The following is a 26,861-nucleotide window of genomic DNA, read 5'->3' on the forward strand; positions in this document are numbered from 1 at the left end:
TTGAAAATCATTTTCACTTTTGATTAGAAAGGAACAAACAAATAATTTTCAGGCTTTTAACCCGGGCACATGAGAATACTAAAGAGAGACTGCAGCGCTCTACGAGGCACAAGAAAACACAGAGAAGGGAACTCAAATTTGTCACACGTGGGGTGCTACCCGCTACGACAGACTATCACAGGGGAAATCTTAGGAAAAACAAAACCATCACGCATTTCCTTTTGAAAATTGTGACAGAGAGGTATGATAGTTTTCAGTAAGTGGTAGTGATTTATAAATAAAGCCAGCTTTATAAAAATAGTAAAGTATGTCCAAAAAGTGACTAGATTAGGATCGAGTGAATTTAACAATGTTTCATTGGATGGGTTGTTTGAAATCATCCCTCCAAGGAACTGAAAGATATCAACTACTAAAGAAAGGGCACACGAGAGCTGAGAATGGTATGAAGAAGGCTATGGGCCTGGGAATTAGCAATTTGGATGTAGGTATGCAACAAAAGGTAGAGATGTTAGAAGAAGTAATACTAGATCACTGTGGGCTGGCGGTTCCCTGATCGAGGATTTTGATGCTGTGCTGTGAATCAGGATAGGTTTCAAGGAATGGTTCCTATGATAAAGAAGAGTGCTTAAGGAAGAGGGGGCCAGCTCTGCATATGAGTGACAGAAGTTAGGAGGGACTAAAGGCAGGACACATTCCCCAAGGCTGTTGCTGCAGTCCAAATATAAGATGACAACAGACTGGACCGAGTTTTTGGCTGTAGCCCTGTAAACAAATGGGCAACAGCAGATGATAAATTTTTCTTAGTAAATCAGAATATATCAGTTCTTTTGGAATTAATCAGATGCTCCTCAGAAGTTGAAAATTTCAAAATCTTACTTTGGTATGTTCTTCTCCTTCATGTATAAGATGTACTTCGATTTTAAAAGCTAAAAAGAAGTCACTTAGATGGTAGTATCAGAAATGTCAAGGTTGAAATGTCAGCAGAGGATATATAGATAGGTTTTTGTCCCCTCCATGCAGATTCTCTCTACCTAAGACATTTGGAAGTTTATAATAGAAAAGAAAAAAAAGGGGCACCTGGGTGGCTCAGTTAAGTGGCTACTTTTGGCTCAGATCCTGATCCCAGGATCCTGGGATTGGGCCTCCGCATGGGGCTCCCTGCTCAGCAGGGAGTCTGCTTCTCCCTCTGCCTGTCGCTCCCCCTGCTTGTATGCTCTCTCTCTCTCTCTCTGATAAATAAATGAAATCTTTAAAAAAAAAAAAAAAGAAAAAAGAAAAAAGTGGAATGTCAGGTACACCAAGAAAAAAGGACAAAGTTTTTTTTGTTTGTTTGTTTTTTAAGATTTTATTTATTTATTTGACAGAGAGAGAGGGAACACAAGCAGGGGGAGTGGAAGAGGGAGAAGCAGGCTTCCTGAGCAGGGAGCCTGATGTGGGGCTCGATCCCAGGACCCTGGGATCATGACCTGAGCTGAAGGCAGACGCTTAATGACTGAGACACCCAGGTGCCCCAAGAGGACAAAGATTTTAATACAAATCCTGCATTGCTTCCTAATTTACAATGTGGCCGAAGAGGGGGAAAAGCCCTAAAACTAGTACTATAGTTAGAATTCAACCTCTAAATTATGAACACTCAGATGCTTTGTCTATTGTGTGAAAAAAGCCCTCAAAATAAAGTAGGAACCTTAAAAAATAATACTAGCTGAAAGTAAGGGCATGATGCGAATTCCAGCTTCATCACCTCGTGAACCGAAATGAATCACCACTGAAAGCCAATAAGGAAGACAGGAAAATTAATGATGAGTAGTATTTGTAACCAAGGTTTCTTAAACTATGATCCATGGATAGAATGAGGGGGCCGGGTAACATGAACTAGGATGGGGCATGAATTAAGTATCTATTTCTCTAACCTCTATTTGAAATTATCACTTCCTTCAATGATGAAAGTAGAGGACACACCTCAGCAGTATTAGCAGTACCTGTGACACTGTCACCAACAGAAACTAAAGATATACTGATACGACGTGACAGTTACTACAGCTATCCCCAAATATCATTTATACTTATTACTGTGATGACTTACCAGTAACATTTAGACCCACTGCTAGATTCTGTTATTTAATGCCTTCATGAAGAAGCATATATATTTCTATACCACAAATTTGTATCATGTTGGTAACTTTTTCAATATGTTTGCTTTCTTATTCATGTATTTTCTTTTATACATCTAAAAAATGTTTTTAAAGGAAGTGTATATAGCCTTTACCAGTTCACCAAAGAGGTCCATGGCACCAAAACGGTAAAGAACTCATGGTCTAAATATAAGTAAGGCAATTCATTTTACCACAGTTCACAATCTATTAATAGAACCCGTTGGGCCAGATATGTTTAAGGATTCAGATTTTAAAACATTCAGATAGGTGGAGAAGCTGCATATACTATAAGGTGCTAGCAGACTCTGGGGCAGCATCGTGGAATCAAACATACTTCAGCAAAACAGATGATAATACACACCAAGTGGAACAAATAAAAGCAATAAATACTTTCCCATTACTTCAAGTCAGGTTTTACCGCCAAATGCATCCTAATCAGGACAGGTTTTGTGACCGAAAGAATTATGAAAATGGAAGTAAAAAATTTGGTTTTCAGGGTTTTTTTTTTTGAATTTTGGAATTGTGATAGGGATTATAGTCTAATTTTTGTTATGGATAAATAAATATCTGTCTGCTCTGTCTTCTCCCCTGCTTACACCTACTCTTCCACTCCGTAATTTTTAAACAATAACTTTTTTTTCCCTTAAGTTTTGAATGTTAGTAATAAGATTTTCTTAGGAGTTTGGTCACAGCAGTTAAACTTGTAGTAGAAAGCCAACATGTCTTTTTCTACGGTTCAGAGAAATCAGGTGATGAAATTTTGGCAATAGGTACTTATTCTGAGTAAGCAATATCCCTTTTAGTGAGGACTCTGGTATTTCTGGCCACTCGTCACCTATAATATTCTGGGCTCATTCTCTCATTCAGTTATATACCATACATATACATTATAATCATAATAACTTTATAAAAGATGAGGACCTAGTATATTATAACTACTCTAGTTATAACAATCCTTAACCAACTTGAGGGTGAAATGTGAACTTCAACTTTAAGTTTAGCTATTAATAGAGCTTCTTTAGTAACCATGATAGAAATTTTCAGAACATTTTTCTTCTGTGTGGCACCGACACATATTAAGATATTCTATTAATGTATGACCCATTTTGGGGAGAACATATTCATTTACCAAATAATACAGATATTGGAAAGAAAAAGCAAGAATAGAAAAGAGAAGACTTTTTACAATCCATCAATTTGTGAAAAAAAGGCATGTAAAATAAATAAAGCAGAATATGCTTGCTCTGCTGGGAAATTAAACTAGTGTACCAATAATGATGTAAACCTAGCATGGCAAACACTGAGTAAAAAGTATTAGATTTATACCATAAAAATGAATAAATTACATTAGAAAAAATGCAGATGTATCTTATTAATACAAGGTTAATCAAAATATTAATTTCAGAACAGTAAGCTCTCTATATAAAATTCAAAATAAATAAAATTAAATAATACACTGATGACACATTTGTGTGTATATGTGTCATAAAACTAAAACAAGCCAAGAAATACATTTAACAGAGGATACTCTATCTAGTTCTGGGTTGGACATTGGGTTCCTGAGAATTCATCAAATCATTAATACCTAAAAAAAACCCAAATAAGTAAAATAAGTAAACGTTGTGCATAAGTGAATGATTTTTTGGTCATGTTCTATAAAAAATCCAATTTTGAGCAACTGAGAAAACAAGAAGTGTGTTATATTTTAAAAAAAGGTTAACAGGTCTTCAATGAAACTGCTCTGTCAGTTGATTTTTCACACATAGCTGTTAACCAAAATATGACAGGATAAATTAGGAATTGGCAGTGGTTAAAAGGTTCTTTACCTAGTTCAAGTACATCTTATCTAGTGATGTACTGGAACCAGCTCAAAGAGCCAAATGTGCATATTTCTTTTCAATTCTTCATTCACTGACTTGATATTGGTTGCCTGAAATCAGCCATGGTGAGAGTATTTATACCATGTAAATTGGTAGATGCTAGAAGTCAGGGCTCGTTACCACCCCCTACTCTGTATCACTGGCCTATAGAAAATTCATAAATGTACCATGAATTCTAACAAAATGAAAACACCTGTGTAACCACTATCCAGATGAAGAAATAGAACATTGCTAACATCCTGAAGTACCTCTCATTCTTCTTCCCAGAAAACCCATTCTCAGGCAGGTAACTTAATGCAAAGTCACAGAGACAGTAAGTTTCAAAGCCAGGACTTAACTACAGTGTTTTTATACAATGTCATTTTCATTGCCATCCTACCTGTTTCCCAGTTTTACATCTTGCTGGGACTCCCATAGCACAGAATATTGGAACTAGCAGCTTATGCAGAATCTCTTATTTTGTAGGGGGAGTTTTGGTTGGGCAGAGACATCACTGTCCGTATATCACAAACACTCCTTTGGAGAATCTAAAGAAGGCTGAGGGGTTGCGGGGAGAAAGTACCTGTTGTTCACATAAATGTTGGAGGACTCTTTTTAAGGGTTTGAATGCTCAAAATAAATCACTCAAGGCTAAAATTAACTTTCTATATGACAGGTTATGAAATAAACAAAAAGCCTTTGTTACTTATGAAAAGGTCTCTGAAAAGAGTGCTTGTTTCTCAATGCCACTGTGTTTCTAAAAATTAATGCTACCTAAGTATTTCCTTATTTAAGAAATATGAAGCAATTAACTGACAGTCTGTTCATGATTAAATAGTTACTAGTAAACTATGTATTTAAAATTCACATTCATTGGTTGTTTGAACTTTTGGGTATGGTAATAGGAATGAGTCATCAATTTCTACAAATACCTTAGATTAGGGGTGCTAATTCAGCTGTTCAATTTTTTTTTTGGCTGTTCAATTTTGAAACATGAGAAGAGCAATATATAAGTGAGTGGGTTTATTCCGGCATATAGCACAGCGGCTACCACATGGATGACACTCAGTAAGTGACGGTCCTATTCTGATTCCCCGAGACTGCTTTTACTTATTTATGTATATAGCAAAGGGCAAAGGTAATCTTAAAGAATGGATAATTCAACAACCTCATATTTAGCTTTGAAATAAATTCATCAGTTTTCCCTTTATCTTTTTATTTATTTGATTAAAATAGTTTGTGTCACCTTTGTGACATTTACCACTGTAAGTGAAGGAAGATCAGAGGGGTGTACTACCTGAGATTTAAAAGCTGCTAAGGTAACCTAAATGTAGAAAATTTTTTTAAGAATAATAATAAAATGACAGTTCAAAAGGTGTTCTTTAGAATACTGATAAAACTGGCTGTGAGGTCAGTAACAATATAGTTTTGTTTTCTGGTCAAAAAGACTCTCAAATTGCATCAACTAAGTAGCGTAATCCTATTCTCAAGCAGTACAAATACACCAAGATAAAAAGACCCAATCTTCCAAAGTTAAAGTGCTGGTTTCATTACTACCAGATGAGTAACCATGAAAGGTGACTTAACTTCTTTTTTTTTTTTTTTAAAGATTTTATTTATTTATTTGACAGAGAGAGACACAGCGAGAGAGGGAACACAAGCAGGGGGAGTGGGAGAGGGAGAAGCAGGCTTCCCGCGGAGCAGGGAGCCCGATGTGGGGCTCGATCCCAGGACCCTGGGATCATGACCTGAGCTGAAGGCAGACACTTAACGACTGAGCCACCCGGACGCCCCAGTGACTTAACTTCTTTATGCTTATGTTTTGTTACCTGCAAAAGAAGAAAAATCAAAGTACCTTCCTCATAGGATTGTTTTGATGTTAAATTAGCTAATATTCACATGGTGTACAGACGAGTGCCCAGAAGTCAGTAGAAGCTACATGTGTTACTATTTTTTTTTTAAAGATTTTATTTATTTTATTTGTTAGGGAGAGAGACAGCAAAGGAGGGGGAGTGGCAGGCAGAGGGAGAAGCAGGCTCCCCACTGAGCAAGGAGCTTGATGCAGGGCTTGATTCCAGGACCCTGAGATCACGACCTGAGCTGAAGGCAGACACTTAACTGACTGAGCCACCCAGGCATCCCTACATGTGTTATTATTTTTACTTCTTTATCATATTACAATATTCGTATTTATGGATAATGCCTTAAATTTGTCAAGAATATAAATATATGTTAATCATGATGTGCTTTAATCACAATGCACTTTTTAATTATTCACTATATGCACCTAACTACCAATCTCTCTGAAAAATATGAAGAAGTTATTTTAATATTTAACATTGTGAATAATGGAATACATATTTTGCTAATTTATATTTTTACCACATTAAGTGATATCAAATATATCTATTAGTACTACTTACAGTATGAACTAGCAACTCATTTTCTACAGTTTCAGTTCTGGAGGTCAGACCACTATCTCTATCAAAACCAGTCCAGAAAGCCACGCAATGACCCTTGAAACAACTGGCCCCAAATGGCCAAGGCTTGATTAGTAACAGCCTCCCTATTTTTGCCCCCACTTCCAAATTAGGACAAACTGAAGAAAGCCAAATATTCACTCCTAACCAATCACAGGGGATACCCTGCTTTTAGTTAGTCCACCTACAGCTTCTCCATGCCAACAACCTCTAATCAGGGTACAGCTGAAACCTTTCCTTTTTTCCCCACAATAAAGATTTCCCACTTGGGGTGCCTGGGTGGCTCAGTCAGTTAAGTGTCCAACTCCTGATTTCAGCTCAGGTCTTGATCTCAGGGTCATGAGTTCAGGCCCCGCACTGGGCTCCACACTGGGCGTGGAGCCTACTTAAAAAAAAAGAAAAAGATTTCCCATTCATCTGCCGGCCTTTGAGTCTGCCAAATGCAAGTGATGGTGGCTGACTCCCATGCTGTAGCAAGTTTAAAATAAATAGCTTTTGCTTATTCACATTTGGATGATCTGCATTTATCTCCATGTGGTATTCATTAACAAGAGACCCAAAAGAAACTGCTACTTAAGACATATATTTGCAATATTTAATCAGATAATGGCATTTTCAGAAAGAAATAGAACTGGGCGGGAGGGTCACTCAATGAGGTTACTATGCCTACAAAGGTGTTTGTGGTTTTTTGGTTTGTTTTTAGAAAAAAGGAAAAAAATCCTATAATCTCATGTAAGTATTATAATACCCTGAGAACCAATGAATAAAAAATATTGGTATTAAAAGTATGTGAAAGAACACAATTAACAAATGAAGTGACTTCTATCCAAAGTAGCTCTTGTAGGCAGAAGCATGATATGCTAAGTGATTAAATGATTTCTGAGTTTACAGAGAACTACTAAAAAGCCAAACTGTTAAATCTACTATTGCTGCATATATTAAATAAATCCAATAGAAACAATGAAATTTTTTATGTATGAGGAAACTAAGGCTCAGAGAGAAGATGATAAATAATCCTGACTCAGTCATATAGCTACTTCTTATGTGGGACCAGGGCTCAATCCTAAAATGATAGGATTCCAAAGCAAGACACTGAGGAATTGATTCTTCTAAATTAATAGATAATTTCACAAATGAGATAACTCAGATAATGTTAGTAGTGGAACATGAGGCTTTTAACCAAAGATTGCAGAAATTAATTTTTTCCTTATTTAAATACAAAGTAACTCATTTCAAAAGAAAGACTATTCTTTTATAAATAACTCTCTAAAACCAAATAGGTCATACTGAGAAACACAAACACCATCATATGATTTCACTCATATGTGGAATCTAACAAAACAAATGAGCAAACAAACAAAAAAACAGAATCATACCTGTAAATACGGAAGAATCAACTAATGGTTGCCAGAGGAAAGGGGGTTCGGGGGGATGGGCAAAAGGGCTGAAGAGGAGTAGGAGATACGGGCTTCTAGTTACGGAGTAAGTCAGAGGAATAAAAGGCACAGCACAAGGAATATCGTCAACCATATTTTAATAGTGTTGTATGGTGACAGAGGGTAGTTACACTTGTGAGCGTGCCATGACAGAAGTTGCATCACTATGTCCTATACCTAAAACTAATGTAACATTATGTGTCAACTATACCCTCCCCCCCAAAAAAACCTCTGAATTCAGGTATAAAAAAACAGTGGAAAACAATAAAACCTCATCGATAGGGGAATGACTAAAGAAATTATGGCACAACCATACAGTGGAATATTTTGTACCCACTAAAAATGATGATGTAGGTCCCAGACCTGGAAAAATTGTCACAAGGTTAAGTTAGGGAAAAAGCAGTTTATGAGTCTATGCAGAATTAGTCTTTTTGGCAAAATGTCTATATACATAAATTCTATATGTGTAAATATAGGCATTATATAATGTGCATATAGACACAATACTATATTCATATATTTATTTATTTATTGTGTTTATTATATATATGTAAAGTCTATAAGAGGTAAGGATAATCCCAAAATGTTATGAGTAATTGTTTTTTAGTTCTAGAAATAGGATTATCAGAGATGTTTATTCTTTTCACAGTGTTTGAATTTTTATAATGAGCGTAGAGAACCCTTAGAATCATAAATAAACCAAAATGGAAATTTAATTTTGAAGAAACAAATTATGTTTATGTTAAAAGATCAGAAAACAGGACCAGGTCTCTAAGATGCCTTGCTGTGTAGATAGAGAGCAAAGGTGTGTATCTGCAATATTAAACATCACAAGGTTGATATCTGAATGGACTAGTTTAAGTCTTCTTAGGACCAAGAAAATATCTCTAAATCAGAAAAGGTTTCAAGGAAAGTATTCTACTCCTCCAGATACTGATCTCTTGCAAACACCCTCATCCTCTGCAGTCTCTCTCCAACTCATTCTTTTACTGTGGCTCTCCTTGTCCTTGGACTCACACAGTGACTAAGGTCTTCTCAGCCTCTTCACAGACTTACAGATACCTCCTTCCTTGCCTGAACATTTCTTACCCAGCACATCACTTCTACAGCCTTCTCATAAAAGACTGCTCCACTACAGTACATTCCTCCCAGCAAGATGAAGTGGGGTTGGTATTCTCCAGCCCTAATTCCTCTTGCAGATTAGTACTTTTCTACTTCTGAGAAAAACAAACAAGCAAACAAAAATCCCACCAATAACACTCATACGTGGCTACAGAAGCTGCTTCTTCTACTCACTGCTGTCCCCCTTGCTCCATCGCTTACAAGTATCCTACCTCTGTACTTTCACATTCAAAAAGCCCACTCTGACAAACACTCGATCCCTTAATTAATGATGGTGTTTCTCTAGTTGCATGTACAACACTCTCCCTTTCATTTTATCCACTCTCTTTCCGTAGAACTAGTCGCCCGTATCTAGTCAATTACCTAAGAAGATGTTTTTCAAACTGTATCTCAGCCCAAAGATATCTTTTTTTAAAAAGATTTATTTATTGAGGCACCTGGGTGGCTCAGTCGGTTAAGCGGCTGCCTTCGGCTCAGTTCATGATCCCAGGGTGAGATCATCAGCGGAGAGCCTGCTTCTTCCTCTCCCTCTGCCTGCCGCTCTGCATACTTGTGCTCTATCTCTCTGTCAAATAAATAAATAAAATCTTTTTTTTTAAAGATTTTATTTATTTGAGAGAGAGAGAGCATGAGTGGGAGGAGCAGAGAGAGAGAGAGAGAGAGAACCTCAAGCCGACTCTGCGCTGAGTGTGGAGCCTGAAGCGGGGCTCAATCCCATGACCCCAAGATCATGACCTGAGCCAAAACCAAGTGTCCAATGCCCAACCAACTGCACCACCCAGGGGCCCCCCAAATATATCTTTAAAACTCAAACTTATATAACCATATATACAAAATCAACAATTGGATTCATCTGCCTATATATCCCACAAACATGTCAGTCTTGGCATGTCTACCTATTCCTTACCTCACTCCCCTCCTAAACTTGCTCCTTAACCTGCATTTATGATTCCAGGAAATAGCATCCTCAATTCATCCACCACCAAACCTTTGTTCTTTCTCTCTTTCACCAACACATCTAATTAGCTCTCAAGTACTGTTGGCACTCAGGGTCTCTCAAATATGTTGATATCCAATGTTATTTTTAAGCTCCCTTACCGGGATTTCAAATGTAACAATCTCCTAACTAGTTTCTCTGATTATCCTTTCTAAATCTTATCTTCCTCCCTTCTCCCTCTACACTTCTGCTATACTGACTCCTAAAACACAAACTTATAAGGCCATTCTTAATTTTGTTTTAAAGTTCCTAGCAGGGCATGAAATTGTCTTTTAGGTCTGGCTTCTACACACTTTTCCACCTTGACTCCCATTTACAGCCTTCTTCCAACATTACCATTTTCTTGTTTAGTCTCTGAATAAGCCATGAGCTCTCCCCTTTCACTCTTCACTGCCTCACCTCCTACTCAGCTCCTGACTATCTCACAGGACTTCATGCAAGGATTCCCAGGCAAAAATATCTTCTGCCCCTTTAACTTTCCTGTGCCGAGTTGCCTGTTTTTCCAACACCCTGTCTGTATTTCTTTTACGGCACTTGCCAAAATTATAAGGTCATCACCGCCTTATATCCATCTCAGCTGTTAGACTGTGAGCTCCTACAGAGCAAGCACTATGCCTTTTCGTTATCTATTTTCCTAGCCTGTGTGTATTCCGTACACAAAAAGTGTTCAGTATTAGTTAATAAATGAAATATATCAAAGAATTTGTAACTTTATCCATGGTCAATTTGTTTTACTTTGTGGATGAATGGTTTAAGTATTTTTAAAAAGTAAGGATCCATAGCTCGTTTAGTGGCTGGTTAATTTTTTTGAGGAATGTTTTAAAAAAATTTAGTTCAAAATTGTGATCTTCCTTTAGAAATATGGAAAACATGATTTATTTATGGGAAATTTAGTATAGAACAGTAGCAGCTGACTTCTGATAATGTGGGTTCTCTTTCCCTAAATATCAAGGTATCAGGTATCATTTCAGATGGCTCGGATACACTTACCAAATGACTTTTTAAGGTCCCTTAAATGAATCCAGGGTAGGACATATATTAATGTCTAGGGAAAAACATGGGAATTAAATTTTCTTTACTAATGTTCTGTACATTTTCTTAGGCATTTTGTTTTATGCAATATGCTTGAAGCTTGCCATATTCTATAGTTAGCTAAGTCCATTACAGTGTATAATATCCAAACAAAAAGATTATATAAGAAGGATGGATAATCACAAGAGACTGTCCTATATTTTTACTATGGCTTGCTTTATGACTGCATCATTACAAAACCTAGTTTTATTTGATGAGTCTATTTATAAATTCATTTTCCTCCAGCTCAAACTCTCTTAAATGCTTTCTGTAACATGACACATTGCAAAAAGCATGTTGCAAAACAACAGAGATTTTCTGATGTCCCCAAGGTATAAAATTCTTTATTGCTATTTAAACAAAAGAAGAAATAAAGTAAACAATTCTAGTCTGAAGAGCCATACGTTACCAGAAACAAGACAACAATATGGTTCTGTCAGTCCCTGAGGAGAAGGAATCATCAGATGAAACACCATTGCTACGAATTTCTTCTTCATCTTGTCATCAGGCCCTATTCATCGCCATTCTGACCCTGCTTCTTAAATAGCAACTTCCTGGAAAATAGCTAAAGACAGACTTCAGATGGGTTTAGTTTGCAAAAGGTTTTAGCTGCCGAAGGAGTAACCGCTCTTTAAGCTATAAGGTGACACTTCATAATCTTGATTTTAAAAGAAAATCAAAACATATAAAATATCTGTAGATATATAAATAGACCTATAAATAGGCAATCTCTCTGTATTTATATATTTTATGTAACCATCGAGAATTTTTAAATATTTTCCATTTTTCAAAGGTGAAGTGGTGGAATTTGGGCCTGGTTTTCAGGCTCAGAACACCAAATGTTCAATTTTACCTTTTACAATAACATTGGTATAAGTATTAGGAAAACAGAAGAGAAGATACACACCTAATGGAAAGGGCAAATTTAATATAAAAAATAACTTAATAATACTTGACATTTCTCAAATTCTTACCATATGCAAAGTACTGTACTAAAATTAAAGTGTATTATCTCATTTAATCCCCACAATAACCTGAGGAGGTGGGCACTATCATCTTTATAGACACCGGCACTGAAGCCCAGAGACGTTGAGTTATTTGACAGCTATTAATAGGAAAAGCCAGGACTCAGCAAAACTGTTCTGATTCCAGAGCCCAGGTTCTGGGCTGACACTATGCTAAGCTGCTTAACCTCTTAGATTCTTAACCATGTGATATATAATTTAAAAAAAAAAAAAACACCAAAGAGTGAAGGTAGTCAAATGGTGCAAACTTCCAGTTATAAAAAGTGCATGCTGGGGACATAACGTACCGCACTGACTATAGTTAATGACACTGAATTGTGTATTTGAAAGTTGCTGAGGGAATCTATCTTGAAAGTTCACATCACAAGAAAAGGAAATTTTAACTATACATGGTAATAGATATTGAGATAAATGCTCTGAAGGAAAGAAATATGATCACGGAGGCAAATCACAAAGCAACCTGATCTAATTTGGTGGGTGCATAAAAATTTCCAAGGAAGGGACCCTTTAGCTGATTTATGAAGGATGAGCAGGATTAAAAAGGCAAAATGGGGAAGGAGGTGGAACGGGGCCCAGGCAGAGGTTACAAAGGCCCAGTGGAAGGAGCATAGATCTAGCAGACAGTGCAGCAGGATGATGCTAGAGAGGCACATGGGCACTGACCAGGCTGGCCTTCTCCAGCCATGTTAGAATGTTGATATTCATCCTAAGAGCAAGACATCTATGGAGGGTTTCTAAGAAGGGAGAAGGTGTCTGTATTTTGTAAAGATCACTCTGGCCACAATAGGGAGGAAAGACTGGCAGGCCAAGAGGTTTCCCAGGTGATCACTCTATGCTCACTAATGTAGCAGGCAATGTGGAAAAAGAAAAAGAGAGAGAGATTTATGAAGTAAATAGCATTTTGAATAACCAATAGACTTTACACTTAATGCTTGTAAAATGATTTCACTTATAAGCAGTAATTTACATATTTTTTTCTTTTCAGTCACATACTCAGAACTTACTCATTCAACTAATATTTATTAGGCCAGGCGCTATAAGGTATCAGGCACCGTTCCACACACTAGGGTTTCAGGAGTAAAAAAGATAAAACACTCTGCAATGGAGGTTACCTTCTAATGGAAATGAGAGCTAATATACAACTAAACAAATGAAAAAATAAGATAATTGCAAGTAAAGATAAGTACTGTCAAGAAAATAAAATAGAGCTCCTTGAGAGCTACGAGTGGTTAGAAAAGGCCTGAGAATGTAGCATTTGACAAAAAAACAAGCACAACCAGTCATCTAGAGAATGAGTCAAGAGCAGAGGCAAAGCCTGAAGGTGGGACTATGTTTGAATATAACTAGGAAACATCAAGAAGGCTAGTGTAGTCAAAATGAAGTGAGCAAGGGGGAGAGTGGTGGAGGAATGGTTAAGAACACAGGCTGGAGTAGGGGGCAAATCATTAGGGTCATGACACTGTGATGAGGAATTCTTATTTTCTCATTTTGATACAGAGGAGAAACATGATCTGAGTTACCTGGCTACTACGAGGCTGGCTGGGGAGTGGATTTGGTGGGGGTGGGGGTGAGGGTGGGGTGGCAAGCACCGTAGCAGGAAGAGAAATTGAGTTTGTACCGTGGTCTAGGCAACTGACAGTGATGATTTGATTACTGCTGGAAGATGGAAATAAATGGATTCAGGACATATAAAGACAACTATACTTGGTTGATAGAAAATGTCTATTTTTGTTAGATTACAGAAGTTTGCTATTTCAAGGAAACCTATGGGAAATAACTTTTGCAAAAGAAATAATCTGTCCTCATTTCAGCCATAATATAATTTTGGATTTTGACATATCAAGTTTGTTTAAAAGTAGAATATGTCTGTATTATTAAAACTCAGGGTTTTCCCCTACCTTTATAGGGGCACACAAAGGTTATAATGAAGAAACTTCTCTTACTAAAAGCACCTTGAGGATATAGACTAGAGAGAAAAGTGAAAGCTATGCCGGTACTAACTCCATCTTTCACTCTAAGATCTTACAGATTTTCAGTTTACCCTGTCCATAAAGCTTCTAGGACTCCACTGCATTTACCAGGTTGAGGGAATAAATAAAACACATTAGAAGTCTCAATCAGAAAGTATTTTTACAGACTGAAAAAGTGCACCCTGAGTAATAGTTTGGTAACAAAAAATGCTAAACCCTAGGCGATCAAATTTTACCTCATTTATTTCTTCAAAACTAGAAGAGTTATCTGAGAAAATTTCTAGTTTTTTATTTTTTTCTTTGAAGAAAAAGAAATGTATTCCAATAATTTATAGAGAATATTATGATGGTTACAGGACAAGATGGATATAAATGATGTGAAAAATTTCTAGAAACTGAAGGCTTAACTGACAAATTTATCATAAAATATCTATAGGAGACATAAAATCCACTGACATATCTTAAACTCTTAGCATTAAGGAAAAAAAAAAAACTTATAGAATGGAACTCCAGAGCTTCATGTTTATCATCCAGCAAGTATAAATATTAAGGTCACTAAATTGATATGTGCAAGAACCCAAGTGAATCTAAATTGTCTATTTAGCTCTCATTTCCTCTGTGTAGACAAGGACAACAATCTTCAAGGAAAATCATTCACCTCCAGCTTAAAGCTCAGTTTCTTGTGGCCGATAGTCAGAATTCTACCCTTTTATCATTTCTTTCCCTTCATCCATCCTTGATCCCTCAGAGGACTTGGGGAGTCACAGAGCTCACATGAATCAGGGAATCTTAGGGAGGAGGGAGGAGAGTGTCTTCTGTGAATACTGGCTCTGGGCTGGGGAGGGCAGGTCTCCTTCCCAAAGTGTAAGAAAGATTATCATCTGCTAACTATAAGAAAAATAAGCTTCTCTATCAGTTTCCTTTTCAATCAACTATTTATGGCATAAAGTTCATGTTTAACACCTTCAAAACTTTATCTGGATTCTCTCAAAACTCTTCTGTCAAGAAGCCCAGTTCTTACAAATCAAGAACATTTGCGTCTAAAACAATTGTTTTTGCAGAGAATTAAAAACCCTGTATCATCAACAACAACAAAACAAACAAGTAAGCAAAAAACCCAGAAGCTCTACTTCATTGATTTGTTTTTTCTGAATTGTTTGCCTTCTAGTCATGGACAATGCATGTATAGAACACAGCCAGCTGAACAGTGGAGGGAAAACAAGAAGGGGCACAAAGGAGGAGAGCCTCAGTTAACAGTTCATAAGATTACCTGCTTCAGTGAAACTTTTGTACTTCTTAAATTATATAACTGATAACTACAGCTCTGGGAAGGTTAATTTTTTTTTACATCCTTAATTTACAATGTAGTATAACATTGAAAATTAAGAACATCAAATTCATTAAGCTGTTAAAAGTATTTAGAATGTGACCCTTCCTCAACCTTAACATTCAAAGGCATAAATTACTATAATAATAGTTGCTGCAGAATCATCTACCTGTGCTAGGCAATGAGTTTCCTTACCTCTTCCTTCTGCAGAGTTTTGTATGAGTTAAGAAATCTGTCAAATGCAATGAACAGAATAACTGATTATTTGTAGTTTTAACAAATAAGATCATATTTTCTCAGGCACTAGGAAGTCTGAAACTGTGGGCTGCAAAATGTCTTCCACAGCTCTAGGCATTGTGTTCTTAAGACGGGAAGGACAAATGTCTAAACCAGACACATTGGTTCCTTGTGCACACAAGAAAAAGCTTTTCCTAGAAGGTCCTGGAAGATTCTGCTTATTTTCCATTGATCTCAATTATGCCACACAGTCAGTCCTGGATACAGGGCAGAATGGCAAATTTTTTTTTCTAGGGTTTGTTTTATTTTTTTGGGGGGGGGGTCCTCCACAGTAAAGGCAGGCAAGGAAGGAGGAGGCTGGAAACAGTTGCTAAATGAGTGAACTAACAATGTCTGCCATAATGACACTTGGTATAGCTCCAAAATTATCTGTCTGATGTTAAATATACAACCAGGAGAGGCCCAAATAGAAGTTTATTTCTATATACTTAATAAAATGCCATGCATTCACTTGTTCATATTGAATTCCTACATATGTAGTAGTAAACACAACCTAAAAAGACTTTTTTCTTGTGGAGCTTAGAGTCTAGTGGAGATCATGAAACAGTAAGACAAATATATATTAGGTGGTAATAAGTACTGTGAAGAAAAAGAAACTTTAAGAAAATAGAGAATATATATTTACGGTAGGCAGGTCACTTAGGGTAGTCAAATAAGGTCTCTCCAAGGAAGTGACATTTGAGTAGAGATGTGAAAGAGATGAGAGACTCACATGGGTACCTGGGGGCAGAGCCTTCCAGACAGAAGGTTCAAGCCCCTGGTGTGTGTAAGAGACAACCAAGTGACCAGTGTGGCTATAGCTCAGTGAATGAGGGGACGAGTACTGATGCCATCAGAGAGAAGGCGGAGTATCAGGGCAGGGTGTTACAGTCAATCTCACTTTTAGTGAATAATCCCTGGTTGAAGCAGCCCTGTCACCAAGTTTCCATTGGAAATGTAAAACCAGTGACAGTGTACCAGGCACTCCAATACATGTCAGCATATAATCCAGTTTACAAATGAGGGATCTGAAGCTCACATTGGATAAGGAACTCACAGTCTCTATTATAAACACAATATGGCCTCATCATTTTGGCATATGGCCGGCTGCTCCTTGTCATTTACTATGTCAGCAATGTTGGATTAAGCAAGATTTTACAGACTTCTTACATAGAGGATCCATCCAGACTGACCTGCATTTTTGACCATCCAAAAAGAGAGCACAATTTATAAAGTATTTCCATATTTAATATACTACTGAAACAGAGGTTAACATTTTGTGGAAAGCTAACTATGGAATACTTCTATATATTATAGGTCTATGTGTATTCATTGTGCTCACAGTTAATGTGTAAGAGAGATACAACATCACTTGCTATTCAAACCTATTTGGTTCCTGAATTCAGACAGTGAGAAGCAAAAATATACAAAGAAAATGTGTATCTCTAAAAATGTGCTCAAATCTATTTGTTTCCTGAGTTTAAAGCATGGGGGTACCTGTACATTTTTATGGATAAATAGTACCTTAGCGGGTTCATCTATGATTTGAAAAGATAACATCGAAAAACATATTTTGTTATATTCAGCAGAAAACTGTAATCTCAAGTAAAACTTTTATCATGTTTCTTATTTTAAATGCACATCTGTTGTCCTTGAAACAATGAATTTGCAAGGTAAGCATTTTCAGATAAATATAATGCTTGTTTTTAAGATGACTTATTTATTTATATCCAGGCAGACACATTATAAAATATTCATAAGCACTAGCATATCTTTAAGAGAAAGATAACAGTTCCATGACAGAGGACACCATGTTTCATAAGATCACTGATTTTAAAATGTTTCTATTTGCCAAATGAAGCCAAATTAATAATTCAGTTTGCTCTAAAATGCCACAATCAATACAACAGCTTCTAACTCAAGTGAGCAACAATACTTTAAAAGACAATTGCCTTATAAAATAGATTCCATTCTTGTTTTGAGCCAGACACATAAAAAAGAAAGGGCAGTACTTTCTAGCAGACAGGAAAATGCAACATACAGCAAAAGCAATTAGAACAAGGAGCAAAGTGAGCTGTCTATAAATGACAAATGAGAGCTGGGTACAAAATAGCCTAAAGCAATGAATCTCAAACATTAAAGAACACATGAATCACCTGGGGAACTTATTAAAATGCAGATTCTGATTCAGTAGGGAGAGTGGGGCCTAGGACAGTATACTTCTAACGAGTTCTCAGGTGAGGCTGAAGCGACTGGCTCATGGACTCCCTTTCTGTAGCAGACCTAACACGTACTGTTTTGTAGACAACCGCCAAGCTGTTGTGAGAACTACACTACAAGGGTCAAAATGATACTTAAAGGCTTTCTTTAAAACATATTGTTATGTTTCACTGGCGAGAGAAGCAATGGTAAGTTCTTTAAAAACAGAATCAAACAAACAAAACACCCAGAAAGCACCAATCACCATTATAAAGTTAATCTTCAAAATTATAAAAATTTCAACTGATATTGGAGATTAGAAGAAAAGAGATGAATTTGGGTATTAAGAACTCTGAGGTTTCTTACTGAGGAGATGTCAATCTCCCAGCCTAAGGCTGAGGATGTTGGGTTAAAAGGCCTGTTAATCACTGAGAGGATAACGACAGTGTAGCAACTGGACAGGACCAAAGGTATGAAGTTAAACAACACGTACCCACCAACAGTCAATTCTAGGAAGTTATCCTGAGGAAATAACAAGACTGGAGGCGTACATTTAGAACAGGTTGTATCAGCCAAAAAGTGTCAACTAACAAAGTTACCAAAGAAGGGGATTGGTTAAATAAATTCAGTATATCCATAAAATGAAATACTAGGTGGCCAGTAAAATGTTGAGATAGATCTATAGTTAACGACATGGGAGCATGTTTACAGAACACTGTTATTAAAAAAAAAAAAAAAAAAAGCTAAAACACATCGTGTGCAAAATTATGCCACTTAACTAAATGCGAACTTTGGAATAGTGGATTATGAGTCATTTCGGAGGTTTTTGCTTGTTTGTTTGCTTATCTGAATATTCTATTTTTTTTTTTTTACCCCCAAACAAGGATTACTTTAATAAAAGAAAATGAATAAATGCATTTTTTTTCTGGCACAAATATTCGGGTTTTAGAGTTATAGCCCACAAATTCAGATCCTGAGTAAACTACTTAACCTCTTTGTAGGTGGATTAGTTTCCTCACCTACAAAGAGGGCACAGTAACAGTACAAACTTCATAGGGTGGCTGCAAGGATGAATATGGGCTGATAGATGTACAGTGCTTAAAACAGAACCCCACACAGTAAGGGCTATATAAAATGTGCCTCTTCCTTTTTTTAAATGTTTGAACTAGTCTCTTGCTGATGCCATGTCTGAGATGATCTTATCGTTAACAATTTTGCTTTGGCACCTGAGTCGATATACTAACTCTGGGACCTTTCCAGATAACTAGCAGAGTAAAGAGTGTAAATGAGAGAGAGAATACCCTGAAGTGGTCAAACAGCAGGCAAAGCAGAACTCTGTATGTAACTACCCAGTAATTTTAAACATGCAGAATGACCATTTGTAAACTGCCAGTAAGAGGATAAACTAGTTCAATTTTTCTAGGATAGAATTTGGTAGTTTGTTTTAAACCAAAATCTTAATAACTCTGCTCCTAGGCATTTAGCTTAAGGAAGGCAGCAGCGATATTCAGAACACAAAGAATTGAGATTCAAGGGGGTCAGTTTATATTAAAGAAAATTTGTACACAATCTAAGTTTCAACAATGAGATATGGCTGAAAAAAAAATATATCTGAATACAGAACTCAAGATAGACTATAAGCTCCATATTAAAGATTTTTAATACAATATGGATAGGAGAGCTTGGAGGAATTCAATATTTTAAAAGAAAAATAAAGATTTAATATTTAAAAGAAAATTCCCTGTCAGATATATTTCCTTTGTTTGGGTAGTCAGGAGACAGTTTATATATCCCCAAATAAGGTATAAATGAAGCTGCATTTATTTGGGTCTTTATTCAGGCTCATTTAGAATATATGCAGCAACTGTATGAATACATCTAAAAATCAAGCTGTTCGACTTCCTTACAGTAACACATGCTGTACTATTTCCTATACTTGAAAAGTAATAATGTATTTTACTTTTCTCAAAAGTGACATTCCAATGCTTTTCAAGTATTTTTCTCCTTCACCAGATCTGCTTAATATTTATTTAGCTCTTAATAGAGGCCAGGTAAAGATATAAATGAGAAACAATCACTGCCTGCAAGCAGCTGTAGTGAAAAGCTGCCACAAAATGATAGATGATGCCTCCCTATGGTGGCTCAGACCAGGCATTTATATAGAGAGAAGGGAGAAAGTGCCAAGTAATTCTTCTGTGTGTTTTTATAAAACAAAACCAAATTTTTAAGAAAGATTTATTTATTTTAGAGAGAGAACAAGTGAGTGAGCGTGCATGGAGGAGGGGGAGGAGCAGAAGGAGAGACAGAATCTCAGGCAGACTCCCCATTGAGTGCAGAGCCCCATGCAGGGCTCAGTTGATCTCATGACCCTGAAATCATGACCTGAGACAAAACCAAGAGTCCGACACTTAACCAACTGAGCCACCCAAACGTCCCCCAAAACCAAATTTCTTAGTGTATACTCTATAATGATACAAATTAAGTTTACTTTCTACGTGTAAACTTCAAAACATATATGTTAAATAATTTAAATGTGAATAGACTTCATTATCTCAAATTACTTACTCTAATCACTTCATTTGTTTTTTTCATATAAAGGAGAAGGAGTATATTTAGGCATTTCCTCCCTCAACAGTCCCTCTCTTGGTTAGGCTTCCTCAGAAGTATTATCACATTGTTCAAGGGGTTAACAGCAGATTCCTCAATGCTTTCTCTCAGACAAAGCAAATATTTACTTAAAAAGTAAAAAGCTTTAGAGAAAGAATATTGACAGCTACTTTTCATCAGGGATTATTGTTGGTTCTCCATTATTATTATATCCATTATATTATATTGGTTATCTATTGCTATTATAGCTAACTTTTATTAAGTGTTTTTTGTTAAGTGTTTACTCTGCCCCAAGTACTTAATATTTATTAGTCATTAAACCCTCACAGCCATTTTAGCATAGAAAGTAAGGCACAGGGATTTTAAATATATCTAAAGTTAGTTAAATAATAGATGATGGACTAAGATTAAAACCCATAGTCAGGGCCCAGAGCCCATGCTTATCATCATTACCTTATTCTGACCACTAAAAACAAGAACTAGAGGTCATTCTTTAAAATCTGAAAGACACAAATTGAAGTATGAATGGATTAATGTACTTCAAGTGTAACAAGCATATGGAACCATCAGGAGCTTAAAATATTTAGGTAAATTGATAGTTGTTCAATAACGAATTGTTAGGAAAACTAGGATGTACTAAACAAAGTACAGCCTCAATCTGTTGGGAATGAACTAAAGAGAATCATCAACTCCTTTTCCTGGGGCCACATACTGACTTTTAATGAACAAGCAGCCAGCCCACTATCTACTGTAGTTTCCACAATATTTCCACAATATCTATTACCAATAGATCCAAAGGTAGATCCATTTAAACGACAGTACCTATAAAAAATCAGAGCAGGACCTGGCACAAAAGGCCCAGGAGATCTAACAATTATCATCATCATGATGGCCATTTAAATATACAACGAGTATTAAGGTATACATAAAGCATATAACACCAGTTGCACAAGGACTGCTTTTGTTACTTCAGGGATTCTGTCATATACTCTTAGTGGTATTTTTGTGCAAATCACCTGAAAGAGATCTGTGAAATTTCCCCTTTGGGTCTAGTGAATTAGATTCAGCGTGTTTCCAAAGTCTTCAAAGTCATTGGCAAGGATAAAATTCAGAAACAATGTGTCCAGATGCAAAGGTTGTAACAGTAATTTACACTGTTTGGTGTTACTTGGGAGATGGAAAGTAAAAGAGGCAAAACAAAAGCAAACTGGTAACACTTGCCTTTTAAACTCAATTCCCAGCATTCTATACCCCTCTCAACTGTTAGGGGCTTACTAAATTCCTTAGTTTGGCTCTCTTTTTCAACGGTAAATACTGAAGGCCTCTAATGCACAGGGCATGTATCATTTAATCAGTTCAACAACCCTGTGAGGCTTTTGAAGAGGCAGAGACCTTGAAATTGGACAGATCTGGTTTGGAATCACAGCGTTGCCATATAGCAATTGTAGGACATCGGGCACATTTTGAGTCTCTTTGTATTCCAGTTGTTTCATATGTAAATGGGGAGTAAATGCAGAATATTACAAAATTAGAAATACCATTTATAGGATAGGCATTGTATAAATAAGCCTCTGCCACACGTTTTTACACTTCCCAAAATTCTGATTTCTGTAATGCCATTTTAATGTCTTGTGATCATTTAACTCTATTTAGCTTTACTTTCTAATATTATCTCAAAATGGTGATGCTTTACCAAGTGGGAAGACTTAAAATGTTTTAATAGTTCGCACTCTATAGAGATACTTCATGTAGTTAGACAGTATATGACAGTCTTTCCACAAGGCAATTCAGTGATAAGTATCAACACCTTAAAACTCTGCATATTTTTGATGAATCATTTTAATTCTAGAATTTATTCTAAGGAAATAATCCCGGATAAACACAGTAACTTGAGGTATGTCATTTAAACATGTTCCCAAATTGTCCAACAATTAAATATATTCTGATATGTTCTGATAATTCATTTTAAAATTATTCAGTTATTTAAACATTATAGAGGTGTATGTACTAACATGGAAGGACATCATGACATGATTACCAAAAGAAAACCAGTTTTGAAAATAACATACAACTTGACTTCATTTTGTACAAAGGAGTGACAGAAAATGTACAAAAAGATGGAATTATAGGAAATTTATACAGATACTAACAGCAGTAGGATATGAGGCACATACCCTCACTCAGATGCTAGCTCTAAACTTAATCCTAACACAAACCCTAACCCTAAGCACTAACCACTAACCCCTAGCCATAACCCTAAACTTAGTCTTCTGGCGATGTCCTTGAACTACAGGATAATAGTCACATGCCTCACCCTGGCCCTAACCCTAAACCTTATTCTAGTCCTAAACTGAACCCTAATCCTAGATCTGAGGGAAAAAAAGATTTGGTATATATATACAGTGGAATATTACTCAGCCATAAAAAGTAGATTGAAATCTTGCCATTTGCAATGACATTGGATGGTGCTAGAGAGTGTAATGCTAAGTGAAATAAGCCAGTCAGAAAAAGACAAACACCATATGATTTCACTCCTATGGAATTTAAAAAACAGAACAAATGAGCAAATGGAAAAAAAAAAAAAAAAGAAACAGAGGGGCAAACCAAGAAACAGACTCTTAACTATAGAGAACACACTGATGGTTACCAGAGGGGAGGTAGGCGGGGGGATGGGTGAAATAGGTGGTGGGGATTAAGGAGTGCTCTTGTGATGAGTGTAGGGTGATGTATGGAAGTGTTGAATCACTATATTATACACCAGAATTTAATATTACACTGTATGTTAATTGGCATTAAAATAAAAACAAAGATGTTAACAGAAATTATTACTGTTGATTTCTATTTCTTTTTGCTTTCTCTTTTTGAACAATAAGCCCATGCTTTTGCTGTACTGTAATAAAAACTAGTTAACAGTTTATATATGTAAATCTAGTTACAAAGAAATACATAAATGAATTGATAGTTATATTGATATAAGGAGAAAGAGTCCAAGACAGAAAAGTTATGTGTAGATTCTAAAGGCACCCTAGTAGGAAATTTAAGCATAAACTGGTATAAGAGAAGGAAGAATGGGAGGATAAAGTGTCATCAAGGAGAGACACAGTAACAGTAAATCAAGGTAGAAAAATGTGATGAGGTAAGCACTATATAACTAGTACCATCTGTGATGCTTCATGTTGCCTGTTCCTGGTTAATTGTCATCTAGATACGCCCGCCTATCTAGATATGTCCTTTAAGCAGTTACGGTCATCAGAGCAAATGGAAAATAAGGCACACCATTCTGACATCAGGATAGCTTTAAATTTCACTTTTATAAAATAAGGACATGTAGGAACATATTCTGAGAATAAATTAAGACACTGAAAGGTACCTTAAAAGATGAGATTACTTGATCAGGTGTTACCATTATTATTCATGTTTTAAACTAAAGTAATTATTGTACTGGGGTCCTACTTCCAGGTGGCTATTAAAGCCCACAGACTTATGTTTAATTGGTGTCTAGAATATCCGCAAGACAGTATATTTGTGCACTCCCTGCCACTCTCTGTTTGCAACACTTTTTTTCTCCACTGGTTAACACTGCCTCCTTCAGGGCAACATCACTTCCTCAGGGTCTCTGTCTGGGACGCCTAAACTTCACCACTATATATAAACAGGCACACTATGGCTCCCTTATTATAACATTCTTCATACCATACAGTATTTACCTGCTTACTGTCTTCGCTAATAGACTGTGAGCTCCATCAAGGGCAGGGAGCATGACTGTTCTGCACTCTGTTGGATTCCCAGTGTTTAGCACTCCAGCTCACATAACACAGGTACTCAAACACCATGTGGATGAATGGATGAGAGCTATACGTGTTGATGGCACTTTGGTTCCTTATAGATCTGGCATGAGGCTGTGGACTTATATCAAGGCTCATCATAAAACATCTCTCCCAAATTTATTTTTCTACTTACTACAAGGAGAGCTACTGAGAACATGGGTCAGCACTTCGAAAATCCTCTTTGTGAGGAGGTTAAGGGAGATGACTTTTCAGCGATACCAAAAATATTCATTTCCCAAACGGTTTTTACTTCATGGGCACTATTTATTATGTACCCAGTCTTTTCCCTCTTTTTCCTGGCTGTGTGGATTTTATGTACTAACTTCACTCCCAGCTTCATCTTACTTATTTGTAAGTAAGTACATATTTCCTTACTTTGTCCTTCTCCATATCTGTCCTTCTCCATATTTCCTTACTTAAAAATATAATCTTTCTCCCTCTGCCTCTCCCCCTAATTGTGCTCTCTCTCTCTCAAATAAATAAAATCTTTTTTTTTTTTAAAGATTTTATTTATTTATTTGAGACAGAGAGAATGAGAGAGAGAGAGCACATGAGAGGGGGGAGGGTCAGAGGGAGAAGCAGACTCCCCGCCGAGCAGGGAGCCCGATGCGGGACTCGATCCAGGGACTGCAGGATCATGACCTGAGCCGAAGGCAGTCGCTTAACCAACTGAGCCACCCAGGTGCCCTAAATAAAATCTTTTTAAAAATATAATTTTTTGTATGCCTCGTCTCTTTCTAGGTATGAATCAGAAGACCTAAACAGATTAATAATCAAATTTCAGTTCCTTGTATATTCAGTTAGTATACTTTTGCATAATTTAAGTTTGAAATACGTCTGTTCAGGAGGACATTTCTTAAATTCCACCTTGGCTTTTTTCCTCTGCCGTTTCTTTTCTGTTTCCCCTCGTACCTACAGATACCGTCTTATTTAAAGCCCTCACCAGATTATTTGATATTCCTCTTTCTGATCTCCTGATTTCTAGACAACTTGCCTCAGTCTCCACGATGTAGCCCCAAGAGTAATCTCACTAGTATGGAAGCTGCTGTCGGTGCCTCTTATTGCTGACAGGTCTCCTCAGCATTACCTGGGAGTCTGTCATCAAATCCCCTCCGCCCCCTCCCCCCAACCTTATCAGTCTTTTGTCTAGTCATACCGAACTATGTACGGTTCAAAGACAGAACCAGGTTACTTCATTTCTCTGTGCCTTTCTTTACATTACCCTTACTGCCTAGACTGCTCTTCACCACGAATAACCAGCAAAACCCTTCAGCTTCCAAGATCACTTAATATCTACTCATTATACTAGACAGCTCAAGCACCATGTCTGTTGTGCAATATTTCATCTTTCTCAGGCAGAACGGATTACTTCCTCCTCTGTACCCCAGTATATCTGATAAAATGCCCATCATTTTACTTCCATTTTTCTCCCTTCGGTAACCTAGGTTCTCCAAGAAAAAGGTCCTGCTTCATTTATTCCCCTATTTTCACTGCCTGGGATAGTGCCCGACATGTAGCAGGGGTTTGCTCAGTAAATCTGTACTGAACTGAATTCGTCGCTTCAACTACTTATCCTTCTTCTTCGTCTTCGTTCTCTGAGAGGACTCTGCTGGGAAGTGCGGCTGCATGGCGCTGAGGAGAAGTAGCAAGAGCAATAGCCACGTCCGACGGCGCCCAACACTCACAGACGCACGGCCTCAGTCTGAACAGCAGGTGGAGGCTCCAAGATGAACACGCAAGTCACTGTCCATCAACAACCTTCAGAGCAGTGTTTCTCAAACTGTGCGTTTTGACCCACTAAGGATGTCAAGAAATGAATTCAGCGTGTCAAAACAGTGTAGAGAGCCCTGAAAACACAATTCTCAAAGTGACCATGTATCCTCAAGACATAAAAAAAAAAAAAAGAAAAGAAAACCTCTTCCTTTAATTTTAGCCACTTTTATGCATGCAGAGTTTAAGAATACCTCCAAGCCCTGAGCTAAGAGCATTGCGAATGTCTGACTGACTGCAATAAAAAAATCACTTAAATCAACAGGCTGGGCTTTTACATGTACTCCAGTTCTAACTGGGGCCATGATCCATTTCCCTCCCACTGCCACCTGCCAGGGTCCCTACCGCACTCCTTGGGCATATTAGATGTTGCCATGTCCTCCTCAATCTTCTTGGGAAAGGGAACCTAGGGTTGAAACCGGAGTCCTTCCTGTGGGTCTCCTGTGCAACCTGACTCCCACGCAACCTGGCTTTCCCTACCATGTTCCACCCCTGCCTTTTAAATACTTTTCTGGACCTTTTTCATTAGTGACCACACACCACCTTGGCTTATGTCTGGCCTTCACCCCAGTCTTGCCTGTTGAAGAGACTGTCTAGATAGCCTGCCACTTCACAAGGATTCTGCCATGCCCTCGTCTGGCTATAGTGTTATGATCCCAGCTATGCCAGTCTACTCACTGGATGCACTTTTCTTCAGGTATGCTCTAATATTATTCTATTAAATTCCACCAGTGTAAAGGAT

General features: G+C 37.1%; 1 protein-coding gene across 3 annotated transcripts in view; it reads right to left on the reverse strand.

Moving 5' to 3' along the window:
• RNF180 (ring finger protein 180) overlaps nt 1–26,861 on the reverse strand; it is a 190,945-nt gene that overhangs the window by 88,786 nt on the left and 75,298 nt on the right. The gene's annotated exons all lie outside the window — the stretch shown is intronic.

Source organism: Halichoerus grypus, chromosome 2 (genome assembly GCF_964656455.1).
Source record: "Halichoerus grypus chromosome 2, mHalGry1.hap1.1, whole genome shotgun sequence".
Lineage (NCBI taxonomy): Eukaryota > Metazoa > Chordata > Mammalia > Carnivora > Phocidae > Halichoerus > Halichoerus grypus.